Below are 27,812 nucleotides of genomic sequence, written 5' to 3' on the forward strand. Positions count from 1 at the left end.
TTGTATGGGGAACCCCCAAGGGGAGTTTCAGGGGGTGTGCCACTGGCATGGGTGGGTCGGCCGTCCAAAGTTAGTGGGGGGTCGGTCATACATTTGGACTCGATTGGAGCACTCTAAATGGGTCAAAGTGGGATTTTTCGTTCGACCCAAATTGGGGGGCATTAGAATTCGTTTTAGAGGTATGGTTCCTTCGGCAAAGTTTCTTATTTTGATCCCTAGAATACGATTTTCACAGAGCAATGAGCGATTTTTAAATCAACCTGCCCTAATATATATAATATATATATATATATATATATATATATACATATATCATTGGCGCATACACCCTGTTTGGGTGTTTGGCCGAGCTCCTAGTCCTATTTGTGGAGTGCGTCTTGATGTTGTTCCACAAATGGAGGAACCTACAGTTTCAAGCAGATATTTTTATGAGGAGCTCTTTCATGGTAGAAATACACTCGGAGGTTTGCCATTGCCTGCCGAGGGGCGACCGCTATTAGAAAAATATTTTTCTTAATTTTGGTGTTTCAGCGAGATTCGAGCCAACGTTCTCTCTGTGAATTCCGAATGTAGTCCGGGAGCCAGGGGCCATTTTGACCTCATCATTTCATGCCGAGTGATTTTAATACTGAAGGCAGACGCCATCCAATGGATGTCGAAAAAAAATTTTTAACAACGCATTTTATGCCGGCTGAAATTTTTTTCATGTATTGTTGACATTTAGTAGAATAAAAAAAGATAGTCAGAAGACATGCTTGAGCAAGTGAATTCGGACCTAACGTTTATCCAGCGCATCATAATAGGTGATGAGTTTGACAAACTAGTCAACAGGCGGCTGAATGGCGCTATCCACATGAGCCGAAACACAAAAAACTACGTCAAAGTCGGTCAAAAGTGAAAGTCATGCTACTCATTTTCTTTGATTACCATGGTGTTGTGCACTCGGAATTCGTTCCAAATGGTTCTACGGTAAATAAATAATGTTATTTGGAACTTATGCGACATTTGAGAGAGAGTGTGAGTAGGAAACGGCATAATTTGTGGAAAGAAAACTCATGGATCTTGCGCCATGATTGCGCACCGTCTCACAAGGCTCATATTTTGAACACTTTTTTGACCAAAAACTTGCCGTATTCGCCGGATTAAGTCATCCATGTGACCTTTTCCAAAACTTAAATTGCCACTCCGCGCACGCCGCTTTGTGTCGATAGAGGCCATTAGGGAGAATTGGCTGAAGGAGTTGAAGAAGATCTCTTCAGACGTGTTTAAAAAGTGATACGATGGCTGGACTAATCGTTGGCATATGTGTATTGCTTCGAATATATCCTAATTTGAAGGCGACAAAATAAATTTTAAAGATTAAACAAATATTTTGCGTTTTATTGAACGATTCCCGGTACTGTTTTGACAGAATGTATGTTGCCTTAAAAACACATTACAAAGGTTTGATTAAAAAACAAAAAGTAACTCTTTGCTGGTGAGATTTATGCTCGATTTTGTTTGTTTTTTCAATTTGTATAAGATTTGATTGTTTCTTGAGCGGATTTCGTTCTCTTTTTGAGCGCTATAAGGCCCTCCAAAACTTCAAAATCTTATAAATATGTCCGACAGCATAAACCTCATTGTGAATAGCGCCGTTGTTTCATTCATTGTCCAAACCTCAATCTTATCAACCTCATGCATCTGGGGACCTTACGTGTTGAAATTAATTTAAATCGAGTTAACCGCACAAGCGTGAATCGTAAGTATTTCGTGCGTACAAGTGTACACATACATATGTACATACACATTTGCGAATGTCCCCAACCACATATGAGTGCTACACTGCCACCAGGTTTGCAAAGGGCCAAATTGGAATCGTGCAAATGACGATATAATTTATTCGCATAGCGATTAGGCGAAGGTTCAAGTACGACCTACAAAGTAACAAAACAAAAAAGAAACACAATCAAAATTAAAACAAAACAAAAACTCAAATTTTTGCCAACCCACTCGCCACGTCTTTCCGGTCCATATCCGTCTAACGGTCACAAACCATGAACATATTGGCTTTCATTCGATGAGCGTGTTGTTTAAATTAGCGAATTGTACAACGCAAAGAATAAAATAACAACTTGAAAATAAAGCAGAAAGAAATACGAACCCGTTAAGCGGCGAGGAAAGCCGACGAGGGCAACCGAAAAACTGCGAACCAAACCAGCTTTCAGTATAGAATATCAAAGAAACTACGTTGCGCGAAGCATGAGCAGGTGGGCGTAGGTGGAATATTATCAACACCCTCTATTGAAAGAAACCGATTTTTTTTAATTTACAAAAATAACCAAGTTTTGTGCAGTTTTCAAATTCGATATAATAGTGTAATATTTCCATATTTTAAAAAAAGTTTGACATTTAGATGCAAATAATTTCATTTATTGCGCTATATTTGATCGTCTGTTATGTGCTTCGGTCGGAAAATGTGTTTCAAGCAAAGATTTGCAATTGACTTTTGTGTTAAACTGGGCAATTATTTTTCGAAATGCACTAAAAGCTTTACCAATTATTTGATGATGTTTGCTTACCCCGTATGCAAATTTACGATTGACACCACCGATTTCGGGTAAGCGTCAACGCTTAGTGACGATCAAAGAATATCCACTCTATTATCCTCAGAAAACAACGGAAAGTGCGTGATTTCATGAAAAATATTAAGAGAGCCTCTCTGAAAAGTGTTGAAAGTGAATTGTGGACTTCTCAGGCAACTGTATAACACATTCAAATTGAGTCCTTAGGTCTTCGGATGCTAAATTCAAGGTTTGTGTCGCACAAGTTGACAGATGACTAAAAATTTGATGTTATATGAAATGAGTGTCAAAAAGGCAAAGGCCGATCGCGTACAAATTACTGCTCTGGAAAGTTGAAAAATTAGGCTTCGACTCGGTTTTCCTATTATGACTGAAATCATACCTGCCAAATAGGATCTGAGTTGTTGAAATTCTGAATACTAAATCTCATACATTTGTGCCAACTTCTGAAGTATCACAAGGTAGTATTCTTGGCGCTATTTTGTTTATACTTTTCATTAATCGTTGTTTAAAATATTCTAAATATTTACTGTATGCAGACGATTGATCAGCCAATTTTTTTTATTTCCTTGATATTGCCGAATACTGCTAGAGTTTTTCAGGCAGAAGTCTTTGCGATCTTGCAGGCAAGCAAAATGCTTAGTCAAGCCGCCATCAGGGCTCTGACGACATCATTGTGCAGATCCAAACTATATTAGTAAACTCCAAGAGAAGAGGGGGGATATTTTTAGTGGAATCACCACACACGTAGTAGCGATGGTTACTATATGGTACAGTTTTAACCCAACCTCACCGCCAAAAATAAAAAAAAAAAAACTCTTATAAGGAGAACATCAAATCTCTTGGGTGTGCAGGTAACATTTGTTTTATCTAGGTTCCAGGACATAGAAACATGGAGGGAAATGAAATTGCTGATGAGCTTGCCAGGAAGAGGGCTGAATTGGTCTCAGAGACCTCCTACCCGGTCACCAGCATCCCCTGACTGTTGTTAAAGGGGAATAGCAGAACCTATTTCACAGAAAAGTACTGAAAAGATGGAGCTCTATTTCTTTATGTGCTATTTCGAAACCCCTTGGGGCCCAGTACAACAGATGCAGTACTCTGAAAGTCCTGAGGACTCCACGCCATACAATTTCAAAACCCGTAGCCGTGTTTACTCGTCATTGAGCGATCGATACTCACGCGGAAAAGCTAGGTTTGCCATTTAATCTCCATTGCAGAAGTTGTGGCGACATTTCAGAGAAGGAGACTGTTGAGCATTTTTTCTGTAAATGTTCGGGTTTGGCAGCTAGAAGATTAAGGTAATAGGTTGCTAATTTTCTTCGATAGCCTGGGGCAGTGCTCCAAACTAAGTTCCATCAATGTTTTCCATTACATCAACAGCTCTGCCCGTTGGAGGTATCAAAATGATATCAAAATGGCTCTTTATTGCTACTTGGGAAGTGTCAAAGCGGTACTTCAATCATTTGACCTACCTACCTAGATGATTTGACATTTTTTTGCAGGAAACAAACTATCTCTTCATAGTAGTAAGTGAAATCACACAACGTTTTCCAAGTCCAATAAACGCCTTTCCTCAGATTATTATATTACAAATGTAACTCATGTCTCAGTCAATGAAATTCGTATTCTTGGGTTTCTTTTTGACTTGTCATTTACGTTCGCTATACATACGAGATGTGTTGAAAAAGTATCGCGAATTTTGTGTTTTTTCTAAAATTATCTATTTATTCATTAATATCTATTTTGTCCCCTTCAAAGTTTTCTCCATGAGATATTATGCACTTGTGCCAACGTTTTTTTTCAATCCTTGAAGCACTTCAAAAAATATTTTTTTTATCTTGTTCAGCTCCTCCTTCGATGCCGTCTTTATCTCGTCAATCGTAGCGTAGCGTCGTCCTTTCATGGGCGTTCAGTTTCAGGAACAAGGAAAAGTCACAGGGTGTCAGATCTGGGAAATACGGTGGCTGTGACATCATTAGTGTGTTGTTTTTGGCCAAAAAGTCGTGCGCAAGCAACGTTGTGTGAGCAGGGGCGTTATCGTGATGGAAGAGCCAATTTTTGTTCTTCCACAAATCCGGGCGTTTCTGGCGGATTGCTTCGCCCAAATTGCGCATAACTTGCAGGTAATACTGACCGTTTTATCCTATGGCAAGAACTCATGATGCACAACGCCCCTGCAATCGAAGAAAATGGTAAGCAAAACTTTTACATTCGACCGAACTTGGCGCGCTTTTTTTCGGTCTTGGTTCGTGCGGCAGCTTCCATTGAGATGATTGAGCTTTGGTTTCCACGTCATAACTATAAACTCACGATTCGTCACCAGTTATGACTCTCTGGAGCACATTTGGGTGGTCGCGGACAGAGTCCAACATCTCATTAGCAATGTTCATGCGATGCTGTTTTTGGTCGAAATAGAGCAGTTTTGGTACGAATTTTGCGGCGACCCGTCGCATGCCCAAATCATTGAAAAAATCGAATAGCACTAGCCAATCGGTATGTCTAGGTCCTCAGCAACTTCTCTAACGGTGATTCGACGGTTGGCCAATACCATTTTCTTCACTTCATCAAATTTTTCGTACTTCGACGCTCTGGCGTCCGGCACCCTTTTCGTCATTCACATCTTCTCGGCCTTCTGAGAACATTTTGCATCATCGATAAACGTTGCTTTGATTCGAAGTAGCTTCTCCCTATGACACTGTGAACATTCGGAATTCATCCGCGCACTTAACTTCGTTTTTCACACAAAATTTGCCACAAGTTCTTTGATGCATCAAAGCAGCTGTCAACAATTAACTGAACATTCAAAATAGCCGAACTCGTCGGCATGAGTGAGAGATGGTACTCATACTACAAAAAAATCGAAATTCGAATATACGTAACCGGCGAAGATTCAAAATTCGCGATACTTTTTGCACACCTCGTATTAACTCTATTATTCCGAAATTATTTATTAACTTAGCTTTTTGGCGACGCTATACTACTGTGGGCAAAAAGGAAAGTGAATTTATTTGTCAAACTTAGCGGGATTAAAATTTCGCTCTAGCTATTTTTTTCATGAGTTGGCAGCACTGCTAATAACATCTGGGCCAACTTTCATGTGAATGTCATTATCAGTAATATATTTCCGCTTGTGTTTACCAAACGACCAAGAGTGCATTTTTCGATTTTTACAATGTCTGATTTGATTGAGCAGAGAAGTGCCATCAAATTTTGTTTGCGGAATGAAATTTCGGCTGCGGAAACGTGTAACATGTTGCAGAAGGCATTTGGTGATTCGACCATGTCGCAGAAAAATGTTTATAAGTGGTACAAAGTCTTCAAAGTGGGTCGAGAACGTGTTGATGACTTGGAGCGCTCCGGACGACCATCGACGTCAACAGATGACCAACACGTCAATAAAGTGAAGGAGTTAGTGCTCAAGAATCGTCGGTTGACTGTTAAAGACCTTACTGATATGATCGGAATGTCAGAAGGATCTGGGAAAACCATTTTGAAAGACCATTTGGGCCTACGAAAAGTCAAATCTCGTTTGGTACCGAAAACGCTCAATTTCTTGGAAAAAAGTCGTCGCGTTGATGTGTGTGAAACAATGCTTTTAGACTATCAGGACAAGCTCAAATGCATCATTACAGGAGATGAGACTTGAATTTATGCTTACGACCCTGAAACAACCGACCAATCAAGCGAATATCGTGCTAAAGGCGAGGCCAGACCGAAAAGAGCACGTCAAAGTCGTTCAAAAATAAAGGTCATGATGACAGTTTTTTTCGATTTTCGTGGTGTGGTGCACTACGAATTCCTTCCACCTGACCAAACTGTTAATAAGGAATATTATTTTAGCGTTATGCGTCGTTTACGTGAAGCAATTCGTCTAAAAAGACAAGAATTATGGGCCAACAACTCTTGGTTTTTGCATCACGATAATGCACCGTCTCACACTGCACTCGTTCTTCGTGACCATTTCGCCAAAAATTCCACGCATATCGTTCCGCAACCACCGTATTCGCCTGATTTGGCTCCGTGTGACTTCTGGCTCCCCCCAAAACTCAGGAGACCACTCCGGGAAACGCGTTTCGAGTCGATTGAGGAGATAAAAGCTGAATCGAAGAAGGTGCTGACGGCTATACCGGAAAAGGACTATTTGGCATGTTTTTCATTTTACAACCAAATTCACCTTACTTTTTGCCCACAGTAGTACCTATATAATACTTTAGTCTGTTCGATGCCTCCGTCGACAAAATCCTTACATTTTCTTAGAATGGAAAGAGTGCAACACAAGTTTGTCCATTTCGCTCTTCATCCTCTTCACTTTGATACTCCCTTGCCATCCTACTACGCTAGGTGCAAGGTTATCAATGTTTTCTCACTTGAAATCAAACGACTCGTTCAAAGCTTAATGTTTATATATTTATACGATATAATATCCAGCACCATTGACTGTTTAGGTCTACTTGGAGAATTTAGTTTCAATATGTTTCAATGCTCCTGATAGAGTACTTCGCTCTTATAATCCATTTTATATTAAAGTTCTCAGACCTAATTACCTCAATTTCGCTCCACTTAGAAGAGGACTTGGATAATTTAATCGGCTTTTTAAAAGTCTTGATCTTCTTTTTAAGCAGATATCTGTTAAGTCACTTATTGAGTCTTGTTATCTATCAAATAAACAACCTATTAAATTTCATTCTTAAGTTATTGTTAGGTAATCCTGTAAATCTGGTCAGTAAAGTCGTTGCCATTAACTTAAATAAAGAAAGACCTATTCGTGGCATTCTACTGATTTAGTACCCTGTGCCTATTACCTATTTCCAAAAGGATAATAAAGGGAAAGCGTCATAAGTCAACTGAGGCTATTCAAGCCGCTTTGAGCACCATCCGAAGTAATAATCCATCAGCGGGAAAAGATCGTTTTTTTGATAACTTGGAACGTAGAAATTTCTACATAAAGGAAGAAAGCGAATATACTGATTAATAAAAAAATATTTGAATATAAAATAAACGTTTTGTTTTCTTTGGAATAGAGTGTGCTTGCGATGAGTGTTGTGGCAGCTGAGGCTAAGGCTGAGGTTGAGTTCTTTCGCTACAAGACCTTCAACAGTGTCAAGTGCACACATAAACGCGTACGCATGCATACACCTACACTAAAACACACACACACCGAAATGTGTAGGTTCCCTAATGAGCGCCATAACATGGCAATTTTCGCGACACCTCTTCACGTCACAACAATTGGTCCACGATCTGTTTGCTTTGTTTGTTGTTTGTACAACTTATTCGGAGGACACCGTTTTTTCAGCGCCCAGAGGCAATGCCAGCCTAATAATGCCATAATTTACACATTTATGATGAGAAATTTTGTATTCGCATGCTTTTTATGGAAATTTCCATATGTCACGTGACCTTCTCTGGTCATAATGGTTGGCAATGTGGGGCTGTAGCTGAGGTTGCACCTTGGCATTTACATTTTTAATGTGGGTGCAAAGTGTTTAGTTTACGCAAAATTAAAAAGTAAGCGCAAATTTGTTTGAGAGAGCTATAAAAAAATATTGCATTACTCACAGATGATGTAGGCACGCGACCTTATGGAGAGGGGAAGGCACTGATGCAATTTTTTATTCGCCGAATAGCGTAGCGCTACTTTATATAGACGTGATGGCGTGCCAGGTGATCAAAGTATTTTGGGCAAAGTCGTCAATTCTTCTAAAAATTGGTGTATTAGCAGGCTTATGTAAAATAAAGATTAACTGGAAAATTTTATAATATTGAATTTTATTCAATGTTGAAAATTTTGGTATAGTGCTTTTTAAAGTGAAATATCTTCGGTTCTTAAAATATTCAATTTTTTTAATTTTTGTCAAGTGCAAAATACTGTTCTAGCGCAGCGTTCGTCTGCAAATCGATCGAAGCGTCGCTACGTACATATATTAGTAATCAGAAATACGGTATTTTGACTGCTTTGACTCGTTGAAAGTATTTGAATATGCCATGCTATAGAATATGCTCCAGAATATAACAGGTGGCGCTAAAGTAATCCTCCTATCAGAAAATGCTATAAATTTTGCGATTGACCCCTAATGTCAGTTCTGTTTTGACATTTGTGTAGTAAACACATGCGAAATACACGTTAATAAACAATGTTACGCTACACTGCTCCAGAACGCGGAATATTGCTTGACCAATAATCGGTCGGTGACTTTGGCACAACGTGAATTTCGTCGCAGATTTCCTCGCCGTCCAACGCCTACTGGTGAAACACTGCGACGTTTAGCCACTCGCCTCGAAGAGACTGGCACAACACGAGATGCTGTCAGGCGTGGCAGACTCCGGAGTAGCCGTTCTGCAGAGAATATTGCTGCTGTAGCCGAGGATGTCATGGAAGCGCCGTCGACATCGACCAGACGACGTGCCACGTAAATGGGTATCAGTCGACGGTCTTCACAGCGAATTTTTGGGTACAAGATTTGAAGATGTTTACGTACAAAGTGCAGACGGTGCATCAGCTGTTAGCTGCTGACCGCCAATCGCGTCTAACATACGCTCAAGCCATCCTTAATCACCACCAAGAGGATGATGATTTTTCATCAAAAATAATCATGAGTGATGAGGCCCATTTCCATCTCAGCGGGTACGTAAATAAGCAAAATTTACGCTTCTGGGGCACTGAAAATCCGCGTGTAACCCACGAAGAGCCATTACACCCGCCCAAAGTCACTGTATGGTGTGCTGTTCTCGCTGGAGGAGTCAGCGGACCTTTTTTCTTCGAAGACGTCGCGGGCCAAACGGTTACTGTGAATGGTGAGCGCTACAGAGCAATGATCAACGAGTTCTTTTTGCCGCAACTTGATGAATTGGGATTGGAAAACATGTGGTTCCAACAGGACGGTACAACGGCACACACTGCACGTGCCACAACCGATATGCTGAAGGATGCATTTCCCGGGCGCCTAATCTCTGTTTTGGCGATTTGCACTGGCCAGCAAGATCGCCTGATTTGACCGCTCCAGACTTATTTTTGTGGGGTTTTTGAAGTCGCGGGTTTATGTCAACAAGCCTCAGACTCTTGCAGCTCTTAAAGACAATATCCGTCAAGAATGTGAGGACCTATCGCCGGAAGTTTTGCCAAAGTGATGGAAAAAGCCATAAAAAGGGCTCAAATGGCAATCAACTGTGGCGGCGGCCATTTACATGACATCATATTCTCGACTTGATGTAAAAAAAATTAAAAGACCAAATAAAAATAATCCACAAGAAGAATCAAAGTTTTTCATTTTTTTTTTTAATTACAGCCAAAAAACATCGCAAGGTTACTTTTGCGCCACATTGTATTTATTTAGAAAATTCACAATACAAATTTATTGCTCAAAAGTGGTACTCTCAATCAACTGCGACGCACATATGCCAGCGGTTGATCCAGCTCTCGAAACATTTCTGGAACTCTAATTTCGGTATAGCTATCAGAATCGTCTTCAATTTTTCTATTACTGCCTTTCGCCTGTTAAAACGACTTCCCCGTAGCGGTTTTTTGACTCGATAAAACAGAAAAAAACGCAGAGAGCCATATGAGGTGAAATCGACGTCTGTTGGATGGTATAGGTTTCGTTCTTGGGCAAAAATTCACGGATAATGGTGGCATTGTGCGATGGTGCGTTATCATAATTCGAAATTGACGAGTTGTTTTCCCACAAATCCTTTCTTTTTGGCGAAATGCTTCACGTAAACGTCTCATAACGCCGAAATAATAGTCCTTATTAATTGACTGACCTTCAGGCAGAAATTCGTGGTGTACAGTATCATTGTAATCCATACAAACCATGAGTATAGCTTTCTGTTTTGACTGAAAACGACGTGGTTTTTTGATATTGGTTCATTCAGAGCTTTCCACTCACTTGTTCGGTGTCTGGATTGCGTGTCGTATTCATAAAGCCACTTCTCGTCTCCGTCTCGTGATGCGTTTGATGCATATTGGATCGGATTCAGACTTAAAAATCATCAAAAACATCATCATTTGCATGAAACTCAGATTCTTTGGAGCCAACTTTGCAGCAACAAGAGGCCCAAACCCAAATCAGTAATTGCAATATCCTGAGTGGATACTTAAGCAGTCCACTCTCTGATGGTCCTCTCATAGGCCCTCTGCCAGCTCTTTGATGGTTAATTTGCGGTTATTGATTAACTTTTCGTTCACTTTATTGATGTTTTCATGAGTTTTCGATGTCGACGACCTACCACAACGTTTGTAATCCTCGATGGACTCACCATTTATTCTGAAGTGTTCGTGCCACTCGTAAACGGCTGTTTTCTTTAGAGTATTACCGAGACAGTTTGACTCCTTGTTGCAAATTCAAATCCATTTTTAAAACTGTAAAAATCGAAAACACGTGAAGAGGTAGATTTATTTAAGACGGCGCCCTATTTATAAATGTCAAGCAATGGCGACAAAATTTTGGTTGGAGTCAGTGGGCTTAGAGTGTTACCTTGCTTTTTTTCCGAGATTTTTTCGATAAAGGTTGTATGTCACTCGAAGAGTTAATCGCATTATTAATAAAAATATATGAAAAACATTTGAAGGAGTGCGTTTTTCACAAATAACAGACAAACAAAAATTTCCCAAGGATTTTGAACTCAAAAGTTAAATTTATTCGACAACAAATTTTTGTAAAAAATAATCTATACAAAATTTAAAAAAAGCACCGAAAATATTTGCCTTAAAAAAACTCCGAAATTTTTCAACAATTAAATAAATCTCAAAGTTATTTAATTTTTTCTCCATATTTGTTCAATTCACTTCCCAATTTACTCAAACCTATAAATAAGCCAATTTTCAAAAGAATTGACGACAGTGCCCAAAATATTTAGGTCATTTCACATGGATTCGATCTTGAGTTTAATATTATTTGAATATACATACTTACATACAGGTGACAGAAAAAATGGCAGAAAAGCAAAATACATTAAAATTCAATATCAATTGTTTTATTATTTTTTTTATTACCCTTATTTGGCATGAGAGCCAAGGAATTCCCAGTTTGATAAGTGCGCTGCTTATTTCAAATCAAATGCGTGTTTTTTAATGTCGGTATTTAGAAAACCATTACTCAGCAGCGGAGACTCTTCGATATGAACGCGACTGCCTGAAATGCGTTAAATTATTTTAACACATAAAAATATGGCAAAATTATAATTAGATATTGTTAAGTTAAAAAAATTATAAAACCTAAGGGTAAGTGTGATGTAAAAGTAGTAAATAGTAGTAGTAAATGAGCAACTCCACTGAGAGTGAAACATTTTTTTAGGAAAACTGAGTTTGAGAAAACAGACATCCTAAATGACGGTGGCGCTTGGACTGTAGAGGATGAGCAGTAGCTTAGTACTCGAGCAGAATTAATCTAGTGCAGAATCAAATCTATGTTGACGTCGAAGACCATCTTAATTTCGATAATCAAGTCCTCATAAATGGTGAAGATATAGAAAATATTTATACTGAAATTGTATTGTTTTTTAATAATCGCTAGCCAACTCTTCTGAAGGTGAACTAGAAAATGAGATTGACCATAAGTTAACTTCTAATAAGTAGGCTTACTTAGATATAAGAAAACTTTTCCTCAGTCTTTATATCACAACGACCTCAAAGGCGTTGAATCACTTACTAATCTTCAAATACACCTTGAAGATATTGAAATTAAAGAAAATACTAGCTAAATTTTCTAATTTTTTTTTTAATCTATTTGAATACATGAAAAAGAAGGAAAATCTGGTCATGTCGCAACCGCATCACTAGAGAAACTAAAAACTGCCAATTCTGAGAGGAATAGATGCGTTTACTTGCCAGAAGGTTTTGGAAAATTAAGGAAAATCAACCATCGAAGACAAATCATGTTTCGTTTAGACAATGCGAGCTCTCACGTTTCGGCTGACACAAGAGAGTTTTCGAGCATTTAAAATATCGAATTAATGTATCGACCACTTTACAGTCCTAAAATTATCGATTGATTTTTTTTTTGCTCCCGAACATCAAAACTGAAATGCGAAGTGAACGTTTTTCAACGCTTGTAGAAGTTATTGAAGCCTTTAAACAGCTCATTTTGAAGGCATCCACTTTTGAGTGGCTTTTGTGCTTTGAAAATTGGTTCAAGCGATTACAGAAATATATTGACTTCCAAGGTGAATATCTTGAAAAACAATAAAGTCATTTTCAGTACTATTTTACTGTGTTTTCATTATTGGGCCCAAAATATAAGGGACAACTTTCGTATACCTATGCATATTCTAATTTTGAAAATAAAACTGATTAAAGATTAAAAACTCATTGTCACAAATTATTATTAACTTTTTAGACTTTTTCTTAATCAGTATTCGTACTAAGTACACTTCGGATTTGTCATAAGAAAACTTTATCATCACAATGGATCAAGTCAAGTAGCGGCAGGGACATTTTCACTTGAGCAAACTTAGAGTGTATATCTCTCCTAATATTTACGAACTCACTCAAAACAGAAAAACAATCCTTTAATTCTTAATACACACATACCTATACGAATATATGTGTTCACGAGGCTACCGGTAAATGAAATTTAATTATACTCTTGACTTCGGATTATCCTTATTAACTTTTCATCCGAGTGCTCAATAGCAATCTCAATGGAGCAAATGTCAGTGCACACAATACAAGTACAGTTCCTCCAAAAAGTGTTCACATGCTTGCTTAGAACTTTCACTCCAAGTGTTTTGATTGATTTTGTATTTTATGACCGTTAATTTTGATTGCGCTAGCAGAGTAGGTTTGTGCCTGCATGACTGTCCTTCAATTGGTTCCTAGTTTGATGCTCACTGTAGAAATGTGACAACAAGCAATAGAAAAGCTTTTTCCAAAGCGAATATTCCCCAGTAGCCAATGGCAAATATCTGACTGCATATCTACCATTAAAAATGCGGCACAAAAATGTAGATCGTGAGAGCGCTGTCAAAATGTACATCTTTTACATATAACATTCGTCAGTAATGCCAAACCGGAAGAAACATTGAATGGGTATTTCTTAAACAAACATTGAGAATTTTCAGTTTCCACACCACCATTGAGGCTAGTATTGAGTGTACTACGAGTATTACCCAGTAGGCTTATGTCAGCCGTATAAACCTGCATATAATGAAAATACGGACAATCAGCATAAAATACATCAATAAGCAAACAGTTCAAAAATTGATATTTAAATGAAATTATTGTTGAAATATAAGAGTAATATAATAATAACAAAGTAAAAAAACATAAGTATAAATAAGTACATCAAAAGTGGGTAAAAAATAAGAGCTCGTGAAAAACGAACAAAATAAGTTAAAGCAGATAACCTTTAATTTGTTATAACTTAAAAATTGTTAGCAAAAGAATGTTTGTAAAATATCGCAAACTCAAATGCTATTCCCTTTCCTACGCTCTTCAACCATAAAATATTAGCATATATACAAATTTACATACATAGTTTTCATTAATTTAAGGCCGGCGGGCCAATTAGATGTCCTAAATTCAGTAGTTTTCGCGAAGCATTGTAGGATGATAAAAAAAACAATTAGCCAAATGAAGTTTTGGGGATAGTTTAATATATATTTGAACTAAAAAAAAAAAATTTGTACAATCTCCAACAATATATTGTAAGCCGAGTTATCAATAGATTCCCAGAGCGCCTTGCCACTGAAGTATCCAACTTCTGTACAAGATACAACTTGCAATTTTCATCTGAAAACAAAAAAAAAAGAAGAATATTAATTTTGATGTAATTATCTTTGATGTGAACTAAGAAAATTGGGAGAAACACGTAAAATTCGAATTTTTGGGGAAGGTAGAAAACACAAAGTGGGTTTTCAAGGAAAAAAAAACTCTTCAACTGGGTAAAAAAGTCGCTTAAAAAAGTTGTTGGATGTTTTTTTTTAGTTCACATAGAAGAGAAAACAATACTGAAGATAACGCATTTTGAATGAAATGGATAGCTCGTTTAGTTTTTTTGCAATCGTGTACATAAATTAGGTAAAATCGTGAAAATGAAAAGCCGAGAAAACGCGCTTCAAAGTCAATGGTCAATGGGCGGAGCACTACAACAATAAGCGCACGGTTGCTCGACGCCGCACTACGCTCGGCTCTGTAGCTCTGCAAATACTTGGAATTTAACTCTGAAAATTTGTGTCTCATGTTCTTGAATATCTAAGCTATTGGTTTCAGGAAAAAAAAAATCGATTTTTTTGACCTTTTAATTGGCCCGCCGGCCTTAACAGTATCTACATAAAATGTATTCATACATTTACCCAATTAAAGGTAAAGTAAAAAATAAATATTCTAAAAACACACTTTAATTTAATTTATTACGCCTCAATTGAATTTATTTTAAATATAAAAATTATTTAATTATAAACAAATGAACTGTTTTCGTCGGTTATTTTTGGTGCCTTACTTCTGGCAGCCCCCCATTTCGCCTATCAGCTGTTCATCGCCACACGGATTGGCAAAACTGCCAAGTATTGAAACGAGTTCCTGGGCGCACTTTCATACGAAATGAAAGAGTTTCGTATTCAAGAACGATAAAGAAATAGATTGCACCTTTCGAATTCACTGTGTCGTAAGAGCCCATGAATAAACAACCAAAAGGAACGAGTATTACTTGTTTGTGAAGATGAAGAGTAGGCGAAAGCAATGGAAACAACCAAGCACAAGAAATTATGCACACACACAAATAATAGACGCCGTCGCTGTCTTCCGCATAAAGACGGAAACAAACAGCATTTGGAGGCTTTATATTCATTTGTGCTTAGTTTGATTAGTTTGAATCTCACAAATCACAATAGGTATTACCAAGCCATTCACTAAATTTTCACAAACAGGTAATTTCTTCTACTTTTGTTTGTATTACGAAACTGACGTCAGACTTGTCAAAATCGCGAAAAATAAAGTAACTGTTTCGCCTTAGCATCTTACTATCTATGGCCAGAACAGCAACTGATTTTAATAGCGGAAGAATACTTGTGTTGAGTGTACTGCTGGCACGAGTAGGCTCTGCCTCGACCTCTGCTCTAAGGTATAAAGCATATGTCTTTGAAATCGATACCTTTTAATAATTGAGTGAACTGAGATTTTACTGTTAATCAAGCATCGCGGAATAGTTGTCAAAGTGACTGTATTAGTATTCATGCATGCACACCCTCCGACAAAACGATAGCGCATCCACATTTTAAAGAGTTTTAGATTTGTTATATTGGAGAAAATGCAAACCACTGTAAGTGGAAACAATTAACGAGACTAACTAAGTTTTAAAGGATTTAAAACATATAGTAATACTAGTGTCAAATTGTACTGAGTATTTGTGTAACGAGTTCATCATTAAGTGTCGTTTCTTAGTTTGTGTCATTTCGTCGAAGTGTAAACAAAAAATTTTTTTATACAAAGTCTATGTCAGCTTTTGTGCCTACAAAACTTCATTCGCGGGAAGCATTACTATTTTGCTTCCATCTGAAGAAAAGTGCAGCGGAAAGTTATCGGATGCTGTGTGAGGCTTACGGTGAGAATGCTCCATCAATTTCAACCTGCGAGTACTGGTTCCGACGATTCAAAAGTGACGCCAAAGCCAAATATCCATGGCAGCAAGGTAGTGCTCTGCGCTGGTGGGACCAGAAGGGAATCGTTTACCACGAACTACTGAAAAGTGGTCAGACGATAAACGGAGCACTCTACAGACAACAACTTATGCGATTGAAGCGAGCAATTGCGGAAAAACGTCCCGAATGGGACAATGCTCGGCCGCATGTCGCACAAGTGGTCAAAACCTATCTCGATGGTAGCGGATGGGAAGTTCTACCCCACCCGCCTTATAGCCCAGATCTTGCACCATCAGATTACCATTTGTTTGAGTGCGTTTCACTTCGGTTGAAGGTATCCAAAATTGGCTTGATGAGTTCTTCGCCTCCAAAAGCGAGCAGTTTTATTGGGACGGAATCCATGCATTACCAGAGAAGTGGGAAAAAGTTATAGCTAGTGATGGACAGTATTTTGGATAAAATAGGTTGTACCAATTTTTAACAATAAATTTTTGAAATCGAAAAAAAACCTTTAAAACTTAGTTACACACCAGTTTAAAGAGCTAAAAACCTACATATCAAATTGTTTTTTTTTTTTTAGAAATTCTAATTGAGATCGAGGAAGTGACATGAGAAGTTTGTGGAGTTGTTGTAATTTTTGCATAAAAATTGAATATTGCATTTATCTGGTTTTTATTAGACAATGAACTGTACGTTTATGAAAAAAATAATGACCACTAGAAAAAAAACTATTCAAAACTGGTGGAAATGTTAATGCCCTATCTTTTCTCGCGAGCTGTATGCATACCGGCTTATGTGTCGCATGCATTGAGTGGAATGAAATATGCAATTAGGTCAAGTGGAAATTATAAAATTCAATATAACTAAATTACCTTTGAATAAGCAATGAAAAGACCCCTTGACAGTGAGCGATTAGAGGTATGATAGTTATAGATATATGTATAGCATACACATACACACGTAGCAGCGCTTCATAGGCATTGGAAGTCTCCATCGGCGCAAAGCAATCAACTCAAGTGCCGCATAGCAGCAGGAGCAGTAATTCGAGTTAATGCAGTGGTGCAACACAAGTAGCAATAATGACAGGAAATGTGAAAGTAAATAAGAACTAATAGCAATAATGAAAATGATAGCAAAAATAAAATGAGAGGCAACGCTTAAAAGCAGCTGGCAGTACAAAAATAATGCAAACGGGTGGGAAAGGTTAATCTAGCATACTTTCAGGCGCTCTACCATTCTTTCCTCCCTCATACATATTGTACGTATGTATGTGTGAATGTATATATGTGTATGTTTTTTACACAGCGTCGTTTACTACTCAATTTGTTTACCAGCTGAGTATTTTGTTTCGTTGTTATGTGCCCATGCATGTATATATGTATGTTAATTAGCAGCCTTAGCCAGCCACAATAAAAATAATAGTCCTACGACAAGAACAACACATCGGAGAGCGTGTTGTAACTTGTCATGGAGACAAAAGAAACACACAAAAAAAAACAAATAAAAAGAAAATTCAACTAGGCGCCTATACCACCCACAACTTTTGTGGGGTTAAGTGGGTTTTTGTGGTGAAAAAAGAAGGCTTGTGTTGGCCGTTAGACGCTTCTTTGAAGCCAACTGTCATGCCAAGCAGCTAGTTACTCATTTTCTTGGTCATGGTTGTGTCTACTTCACTATTCACCGCTGTATAAGTGCATGCGCCTAAATGTATGCCCTAGCTTTCAACATGTCAGCAGACAGTGAGATGTCTTTGTTGGGTGCAATAGCATCGACTAGAGTCTAAAATGCAACCGCGCACAACAGGTGGACACGCACTGCTGCACTTACTTAGACCCCGCTGAACTGTTGACGATGAAGGCAAGCGACTGAACCAGCTGGTAGGCTGACATATAATTGCAGTTATGCAGCAGTTTGTGTGTGTGCACGAATCGTTTATTTATTTATGCATAATACAATTGCAATAGCACTTGACGACGACCAGTTGGAAAGGTGCAAATATTTTTATGCGCCATTTTTATTTATTTAGTATTCTTGTTTTTGTTTTTTTTGTTCTTTCTTTTTACGGACCATGGACCTCTCACGTTTTGCGATTTTCTACATTTCCACTTGTACATTTGTTTGTTATGTTTTTCTAGCGGTTTTGTGCTTTCTCGTTGATAAATTGTCTGTCTTCCCTGTGGCATTTCACTGCATTCTCACTGCAGTTGTGTGGCAATTTTGTCCGCATTTCGCATGCACTTTACTTCAAGTGCTCTGACAGTCATTTATCTACAAACACACATACACTCACAGACACAAATACATGCACACATAATAAACGAACATGCAAAAGTATGCAAACGGAGGGGCGAATAATGCAGAAGACTGGCTGATGATTTTTTTTTTTGCTTAGCTTTGAACGTTGGGCTTCCTTTGGTGGGAATAAATGCAGCAAGTCTGCCAAGTGTGTGCCAGTGGGCGTACATGCGTTGGGGTGCTGTACATTGCGACAAAAGCGATGTCAGTTAGAATGAGCAAAATGATTAATGGTGCAGTTTAAACATTTTATATGCACACTTGTTTTCGAATGTAATCGAAAGAAAATATGGGATAAAAAAAATGTGAGAAAGTCGTCAATTTCTCAATAAATATTCTGGAATACTTAAAATTAAACTTTTTTTTTCAATTATTATTGAAATTATAGTGTAATTCAATGAGAGTGATAAAATTAATTTAAATTAGAATAGTAAAAACGACTTTTTCTAAAGAACGACCGACTTTCACTTTGGCTTCGGCCATGCTCGGTCAAAAAATTGCACTTCGGTTTTGGTTCGGCTTCGCCCAAAAAATACCCGAACTTTGGGTGAACATTTTTGTAAATTTTTTGGATTCAAACATTTTATCTACTTTTAGTTTTTGCAAGATTTTCTGAATACTGCCTTCAAAACCCAATTTTCTGTTTTAAATTGCTTTGAAATATCAGCTGCGCCCTATCGAATGTGGCTAGTGAGCGGTAGTTTCTGGGCTTCCATATACAGAATGGCTTCAGTGAATGACGAGTTTGACTCTATTCAAACTAATATAAAATGAGTAACCTTTTAATCAATTTGTGCCGCTTGTTGCGAAAACCATATCAAATAAATGCCGTCTTTGGTTTAATAGCTGCATCAAAATATTCAATTCAAAACGAAATCGAGCGTATCGAAACTAAGAACATTTAACGTATGTTCTCTACAACGATTTCAAAACTCTACAAAAAGATACAAACAAAGCAATAAAAATGCAAAAAAACTATATTATCTTTGGTCGTAGATTTAGTGCAGCAATTGGGTCAATGGCAAGCGGTTTGGCGGCCACTGTAGCCGAATGGGTTGGTGCGTGACTACAGAGAGAACGTTGGCTCGAATCTCGGTGAAACCAAAACTAATAAAAACATTTTTCTAATAGCGGTCGCCTCTCGGCAGGCAATGGCGAACCTCCGAGTATATTTCTGCCATGAAAAAGCTCCTCATAGAAATATCTGCCGTGCGGAGTCGGCTTGAAACTGTGGGCCCCTCTATTTGTGGAACAACATCAAGACGCACACCACAAATAGGAGGAGGAGCTCGGCCAAACACCCAACAAGGGGGTACGCGCCAATATTTGTATGTATATATATAGGGGTTTTTAATAGGTGCGCTTCAACTTTTTTCCGATAGGGAGGGCGAACGACGCAATATTTTTTATTTTTCGCTTGTCATTTGTAAACTTCATTAGTATACATTTCATCATGGAACGCTACATACTTGAGCAACGATTGCAAATCGTGGAAATTTTTTATGAAAATAATCGTTCTGTTGCTGCTACTTTAAGAGCATTACGGCCATTTTACGGTCCATTTAACAAGCCGTCCCGTTTTGGGGTTATGTGAAGTCATTGGTCTACAGTAACAAGCCGGCGACGATTTCTGAGCTCAGAGCCAATATTGAACGCGAAATTGCTGGAATTTCGGCCGATTTATGCAAAAGAGTGGTCGAAAATTGAGTTCAACGATTGGACTGAAAACAGAAAGGGTCCTCTTTACTGCACGCAAAAGGAGGAAACAGATGAAATCGCGGATTGGCGGTCACGTAAAATTATCACAAGAGGCAATTGAGCGCCTGAGTGTCTTGATTGATGCACGACGCAGTTTTAAGCAGCAGCTAACTACTGTGAGCTCCGAAGTGGCTGCAGTCAACGGAGCGTTCACAAGAATTCTGCCAAATATTGGTGGAGAAGAAGCCATGACTTTTGCACAAAATTTATGCGCAAATGGTTTAAAATTGTTTTATGGGCTTTTTTTAGCAGCTGGGCGATGCTACGACTACTAACATATCAGTCAACTTCGAAAACATCAAAAATGCCTGAACGGCATCGACAAAATTAAAATTTCACGTAATTAGCTGTTACAGTATTGGCACCACTCACGATTTCAGCGGCCTGGCTTGCGCTTTCGCCTTTATTCAGGGGGTATTCTAGTCTAGAAATTTGAAAAAATCGAAATTTTTTTTTTTCAAAATTCGATAGTTTAGGTATGTATTCAAAAATATCTCCCTAAAAGGATTTTGCAAAATTCGAATTATTTTCGAAATTACAACTATTTTAGTGACGCGACAGCTAGACTGGTTTGAGCGGACGGCGAAATTCAAACGCGTGTTTCTCGAAACTACTTCGTTCGAAACGGTCGGCACGATATCTCAAGTTCTAATCAACCGATTTGCTTGAAATTTGTCATGAATATTCCTTAAATATATCTCTATCGTATGAAGCTCGAAAAACTGGAAATTTCAATTTTTTAATATGTGTAAACAATTCGAGAAAGCTTAAAAATAAGAGAAAAATCGACCTCAATTTTTTGAGTAGCCGCCATTTTATGGGAAAAATTTTTTTTTCCGTTTTCCTGGTTCATACGATAATGACATTCATATTAATTAAGAGTTTGTATTTTTTTTTTTTTCAGATGACCACAAGGGTAGAAATCGTGACGACGGGGACACTGCCTTTTTTCCCCCCTTCCACTTCAAGGACGCATAACTCCATGAAAATTCATTTTTTTTTCAAATTTATTTTGTGTGCTCCTAATATATGAATAAATAAATGATAAAAAAATGTATCGTAAAAATATCAATAGCTTTTTTTTTATTCATCGTCAAAAAATGCTCGAAATTCGGGCCTCTAGACTAGAATACCCCCTTAAGGACAAACTATGAAATGTATCGGATTTTCTCTTTGTGACTTCCATTGTTAGCGCCCTGTGGCTCACAACTGAATGGAACAAACCAAAAACAGCAAAAGAATTTTTTTGGTTTGATCGATGCTTTACAAGATATCGATCACTTCAGACATCTACAGGGAAAAATAACGCACTTCTTTTTCCCAAACTAATATAATTGGGCAACTCGGTCTATTGGTATAGCAGCATCGTTTTCAGTTTGCAAATCAACTCTTGGTTGTGTTCTCTAGCTTCTTCAATGGTGTATACGAAGCGATGTATTTGATCGATCGTAGAATGTTTGCAAGGCGCATTCATGGAAGGTGGTTGCACTAGACCAACACCAATGTTCCGTACGTTTGATTGCCAAAGCAAAGTATTGGGAAACTAGAAAACAAATAATGAATTCGCCTTGTTTCATTCATAGAGGACAGCCACATGGACACGGCGTGAAAAAAAAACTAGTCAACGATTTACCAACACCACCTTTAATAGATTCGCCTTGAATGTTTGTTGCGAAAACCAAATTGGTGAGAAGGTATTAGTTGTTTGTATTCTATTATTTGCTTTAAGCGTTTGGAAATAACTTTTCAAATAGCTTTCCGATTACTGGAAATAATGCTATTGCGCGGTAGGGTGTGACTTCATTGGGGTATTTCCCGGCTTTCGAATGCTCGAATAACTCGCTTCGATAAAGCACCCAAATGGCAATTTGCTTTGAATTTTGAAATAGTGATACATTTTTTGAAAAATGCTGCTGGAAACGTCGTTAAGTTTTTTGGCAATTAACGGAAGAACATACAATTTAAAGTTTTACGTGGGTTGTTATGAAAAGCTTTTTCATGACCGAACTACGCTAAGCAGCATTGGCTGCCGATTCGCCAGCGCCGTACGAAACACCTTTTTCTATAATTTAATGGTTCATGCCCCAGCGGGCTTTCAACTCTGACACTATCAAATGGTAGTCACACATAAACCCATTAGACCCATTCACCAGCAAATATACATACAAACAACAATTTAATTACAATTATTAGATTTATTGGAGTTTTGCACTTCGATCTCATGGTCTTTTGTGCACTTCCAATTATTACAACAGGTGGTTTTTGCTGATGATGGTAGTGATGACGAAAACAGCAGGTTCCACAGAAGACCCTTCTAAGCTCCAAATCGACATAAATAAAATCTTCAAACGGCCTCGGAGCTGACGCTTGAAAGTGAGTGAAAAAAAACGTCACATACAACATTTACCACAAGGAGAACTACCTGAACCCACATCAACCTAAATCTTACCCCAACGCAGCTATGTGACACTGCCAAACATTCTGGGCCTACATTTGGATTAAAGTCTTTTGAGGAAAACGCATATCTTTGCAAAAAAGAAAGCCCTAGGTTTAATGAATATTTCGAAACATTGGCTGTTATGCCGTAAATCCCCCTCTCAACGGACAAGAAGCTTATTCTTTACAAATCTGTGCTCAAACAGTCTGCAATTATGGAATCCAACTGTGAGGCACAGCATCAAATTCAAACTTAGAAATTCTGCAACGTTTTCAATCCAAGACCATAAATAACCTAGTAAACGCTCCGTGGTACATGACGAATGTCCAAATTCATCTAGGCTTGAAAACTCCTTTAATAAAAGAGGAAATAAAAAATGTTAACGAGATCGTCTTCAACCGCAACCAAATGAACTGGCCTATACTCACATGTTGCCATTGCGTGTCTTTTTGAAGTTGAAAAGGAAAATACCGATCCAGCTCATCTAACAACTAGCTATAAATTGTTAAATTTGTGTACTGGGAAGAATATTTCACAGGACACAGGAAATATGCAGTCTGTGTTAGAAAAAAGGAACCGCGATTATTCAAGAAGTATAAAAGAGGCATATATATATACGTTTTTTTTTACATGAAAGTATGAACAAAGCTACGTGTCGCAGTTACTCAATAAGCCGTCCATCGTTGTCGAGTATAGCTTGGCATCTACTTCATGCTTTCAAACAGCTTTTCTGCGTAGCTCGTCGACAAAAAGGACTAGATTTTACGAACTCGACGCACGAGTTGCTTTAAACCATGGACTGGTCTTCCGCCAAGATGCGTTTTCATAGTTCTCCACACATTTTCAATGGGGTTGGCGTCTGGGGACTGGGAAGGCCAGCCCAATACTGTGACGCCATTTTCTTGTCTTGTTGTTTCTCAATGTGTTTTTCTGAGAGCAGTGGTTTTGAAGATGTAGGACGGTAGGATATGTTCGCCTCCTTCGGTCGACGTTCGATGGTGTTGATACTCACATCTATTCCCTTTTTAGCAAGAGCTAATCGTGCTTGGCGTAGTCACAAAGAAGGGTTCCGCTTAAAAAGTTGGACGATCACTTTAGCATGCTTTTTTCTCGTCACTCGCTTCAAGCCGCGCTCGGAAAAGTCATTAACATTTTTGTACACCTTATACCGTTGATTCCACATCACAAACAACTTTTTTGACTTTTTAATTACTTTCGGAGCCACGGCGTAAGATAATTTTGCCTTTCGAATGCGTGCATAAAAATATCGCCTTAAAACGCTTTGCGTACTTATCACTCATTTCTGTTTAATTGCGTTTACGGGAATGTTTCGAACGACACTAACCTGAGTTAGTACTTGAGTGGGACTATTATGCAGCAAAAAGTAGAACGAAATATATCTTGAAGTTACAAGAAAAAAACCGGTTATTTTCTTCTGACACCGATTGTACCTTTAATAATCAATGAAACTTTTTTAGTGAATTCAAATGTTTGTAAAAGATCTTCAATGAATTATAAAAAAGAAAGAATAATAAAAAAAGGTAAAAAAATTTGATTTAATGGGCTATTTGGCTTATAATAACACATATTGGACTAGCTATAATTTTTAAATGGATGGCGAATGCGCTAAAAAGTATGTGACGAGATGACGATTATTATTTGCACCCCATATCTACAGAATTGGCCGGTTTCATGTCGCATATATTTAGACTTAATCAGTAACCATTGGGAAATTTAGAAGCGGTCACTTTAAAAAAATTTATGAACATAAATATGTAGATTTACATTTACGTTTGTCGTCATAAATTCCAAAAGATTTTAGCCTTTGAAAAACATTTGTGAAAATTTCTTTACAGCACCGAACCTCTTTAGTACCTGTAACATTCCATTATACAAATTTTTACTCAAGCAGTATTCAAAATAAACGCCTGCTTCCTCATCATAAGAATAACAGTACTTTGCAAACAACTTGTTTAAAAATTAACCACTTAAGTAAAAACTTACACACCAACAACCAAGTAACACCGAAGGCAGAGAAAATGTCCAAATTACATGAAGAATAATGTGCTAATGTAAGGCAAGTGAATCCAAGTGAATCCTGCACCAGCAGAGTACTTTTACTCGTAATTTTAAATGATATATGATAGCCGGACATGCGACCATTACGGCGCTAAAATTTAGTTTGTAATTGGAGGAAAAAAATCAGAAGAAGCACAAAAGCAGATAATATACATTAATTGTGCACAAAAAGCTAAAAGCAAAAGGATTTGCCAGAGCAAGTAACGAAGTGAAGACAGTAGTGGCTCTTCACGGATTTTAAGTTGTAGTTTTTAGAGTAACTCATTTATGTAATAACAGTAATAAACTTAAATGTTGCACATGAATATTATTAGCACCAAAAACAAAAAAAAAAAAACGCTAGTAAGTAAATAGTGCTGCTACTCTTTTGCTGGTATAGTAAACACTTTGTGTCAAAATAGCAAGCAGACACACGCAAACACACAAAAATACCAGCCATCGTAACTAAAAGATAAATGCGCCTAAAAGCAGTCATGCGAAAGCGAAGACATCGCTTACATCCAACATGGCGTATACGCGACACGACATTTTTATAGAGCTGGTCAAAAGCCACGTTAAACGGCCTGTCTCTGCCAAAAAAAAAAAATACGTTGTAACGAAATAGTAAAAAAAATAATAAAATAAAAAACGGCAGCACAATAAAGTAAACCACACAGATATTAAAAAAAAACACACGGTTGAAGAACAAATAAAAGCAAAGTAAACGCAGAGAGACAAAGAGACAAACCACCACAAAGCCTGAAGGCACAACACAAACATTTTGACTGTGAGTGGCACAAATAATGAACATCCAAAACAAGCAGAAGAAGAAACCACAAATGGGCGAAAGAAAAGAGTCGAACGAAAGGTGAATGAAAGCGTACGGCGTATGGCTGTGGGGAGCTGCCTTTGCACTTTCATTCACACAATTTAGCGTCGAACTGCGGCTAAAGGAAGTAAGTCGGATATATTTTAGAAGAAAATGAGGCTCGTTCAACATGTCATTGAGCACTGTAAAAGCACAAAGTTGCAGTTGGTGGAAAAATGTATGAATGTGCGAGTTTAATTTTACTGATCAATGATTGTAGCGCCGACAAGTTGCTACGATGTACCACAGAGTTTTTCGTCGAGTTTTTGGTTGCGTTTTTTCCTCACTTTTTATGTTTTTGAATAAATTTTTCCCCGTTTCTGTGGCCGTTCAACAGCTGAAATGAAACACTTTTCGTAATTACCTAAGTTGTATTGCGATTTGGCTAGCCTTTGAAACAAATTTCTTTACTTTGCTGCTTTTTCCACACTTGCCTCGGCTATTCTTTGTTAACTCATCTAAAAGTTTGTCTGCTCTGTGTATCTCAACGTGGCTCGACTCACAATCGCACACACACACATACATGCATACGTGCATTAATGTATAGGACACGAAGCTGCTTGCCCGAGCGCATTCATTCCCTAATTGGTCCAACCTCGTGAGCTACATACCCTGCAGGGAAATTTACTGATTTCGAATTTCGCTATTTTTCGTTATAAAATGAAAGCATTTCCAGACCATGATGATTTTCTTAGGTACATTCAGTTAAAAAATAAAATATAATATACAATTTTCATTTAATCAGCAAAAACTTTGTTCGCGCCCTTAAAGTACCACTATTTAGGTATTACATAAATTTGCCAACGCTTTTCTTCACGCTTTGAAATAAATATATTTTATATGCGCCTTCTAGTAGGAGCGATAATTACGTCTTCACTTTTGGTGTCGGAAGTGAATACAGTTATTGACCGGTGATTATTATGTCGTGTTTTACTTTTAAATCGCTCAAAATGTTTTGCCAGTACGAATGTGCTTTGTTGCCGTGCATAATCCAGATGTATGATTTTTCCACCATTTCGGACTCCTAATTACAATAAATTGAAGATATTTTAAGTTTGGTAATAGAATGATACTAGATGATGATGTTGTTGTTGTTGCAGCATAAAGATTCCCCATGCATGTAAAGAGGATGCTGTTGGATTTACAGTCCTTGACTGAATATAAATCCGGGTCGTTTTGGTAATGTAGAACCGACTGTCATGGGAACGAATGATAGCAGATCGTTGTTGCAATTGCAGTTGCAGTAGTTTACAAACTGAAAGCGGATGGCATAGTTGGGTGCCATTTAATAGTCCTTATGTGAGCACACCGAGCTCGGGGCTTTAGCTATCGTCGAGCATTTGGTGGTTAATTAGTAGATTTGAAGGGTTGCTCGAGGTAGCCATCGATAAGAGGCTGATCATATTATAATATACGACAATATGCTTTTTTTCAACTTTTTTTTAGTAGTTGATCCTACTTCATTGGTGTCTTTTGTCGTACTAGTTCTAGTTTTTGAGATATCGGCATTAGAGAATGAGCCTTCAGCCACTGAAAGCTAATTCAAAAACAATTTCACATCTCATCTTAAGGTGATTCGATCTTGCTGTTGTTCAGAAATAATTGAAAATAATGTTTAACTCCATAAAAAATAAAAATTAAATTTTAAGCAAACTTGTTAAACGAAAAAATCAAAATTATAAAAAATACAGGGTGAAGGATATGAAGTGTTACCTATTCAAAACACCATAACTTTTTCGTGTGAAATTAGTTTTTATTCATTTCAAAGACAAAATTGTTCAAAAATGATTACAATTTTAACATATATTCACTTTAGCTCGATATGACCACCTTTTGCCTTGACTATAGCCTTCAAACGGTCAAAAAATGAGTTGCATGCTGCACGAATGTGATCTTGAGGTATTTTGGCTCATTCTCGTGTAATCGCTTTTTTCTCTTGCATATTTTTTAGTCCTCACTTTGCTCTCCAAAATGGACCAGATGGAATAGTCCATCGGATTTGCGTTTGGCGAATTCGAAAGCCATTGTGTGGACAAAATGAAGCGTGGAACTTGATTTTTTAACCATTGTTGGTTCACACGAGCTTTATGAGACGGTGCCGAGTCCTGTTGGAACGTCCATGGTCTACGACCGAAATGTTTGCCTGTCCACGGCCCTAAATCAGCTTCTAAAACATTTTCCCGATATTAAGTCGCATTCACTTTGACACCAGGCTCGATAAAAACGATTGGAGCGTGTCCATCAGCGGTCACTG

The 27,812-nt window shown here is 37.8% G+C and overlaps 1 protein-coding gene across 6 annotated transcripts in view; it reads right to left on the reverse strand.

Annotated features, from left to right (window-relative positions):
• Nucleotides 1-27,812, reverse strand: part of LOC128855141 (putative thiamine transporter SLC35F3) — a 79,375-nt gene that overhangs the window by 46,938 nt on the left and 4,625 nt on the right. Inside the window, exon 2 of one of the 6 annotated variants that reach the window (XM_054089822.1) lies at nt 11,560-11,698. The exons of the other annotated variants lie outside the window; for them this stretch is intronic. The gene's annotated coding sequence lies outside the window, so the exon portion shown is untranslated. The remainder of the gene's footprint in view (nt 1-11,559; nt 11,699-27,812) is intronic. 6 annotated transcript variants of the gene reach the window in all.

This window comes from Anastrepha ludens, chromosome 2 (genome assembly GCF_028408465.1).
Source record: "Anastrepha ludens isolate Willacy chromosome 2, idAnaLude1.1, whole genome shotgun sequence".
Classification (NCBI taxonomy): domain Eukaryota; kingdom Metazoa; phylum Arthropoda; class Insecta; order Diptera; family Tephritidae; genus Anastrepha; species Anastrepha ludens.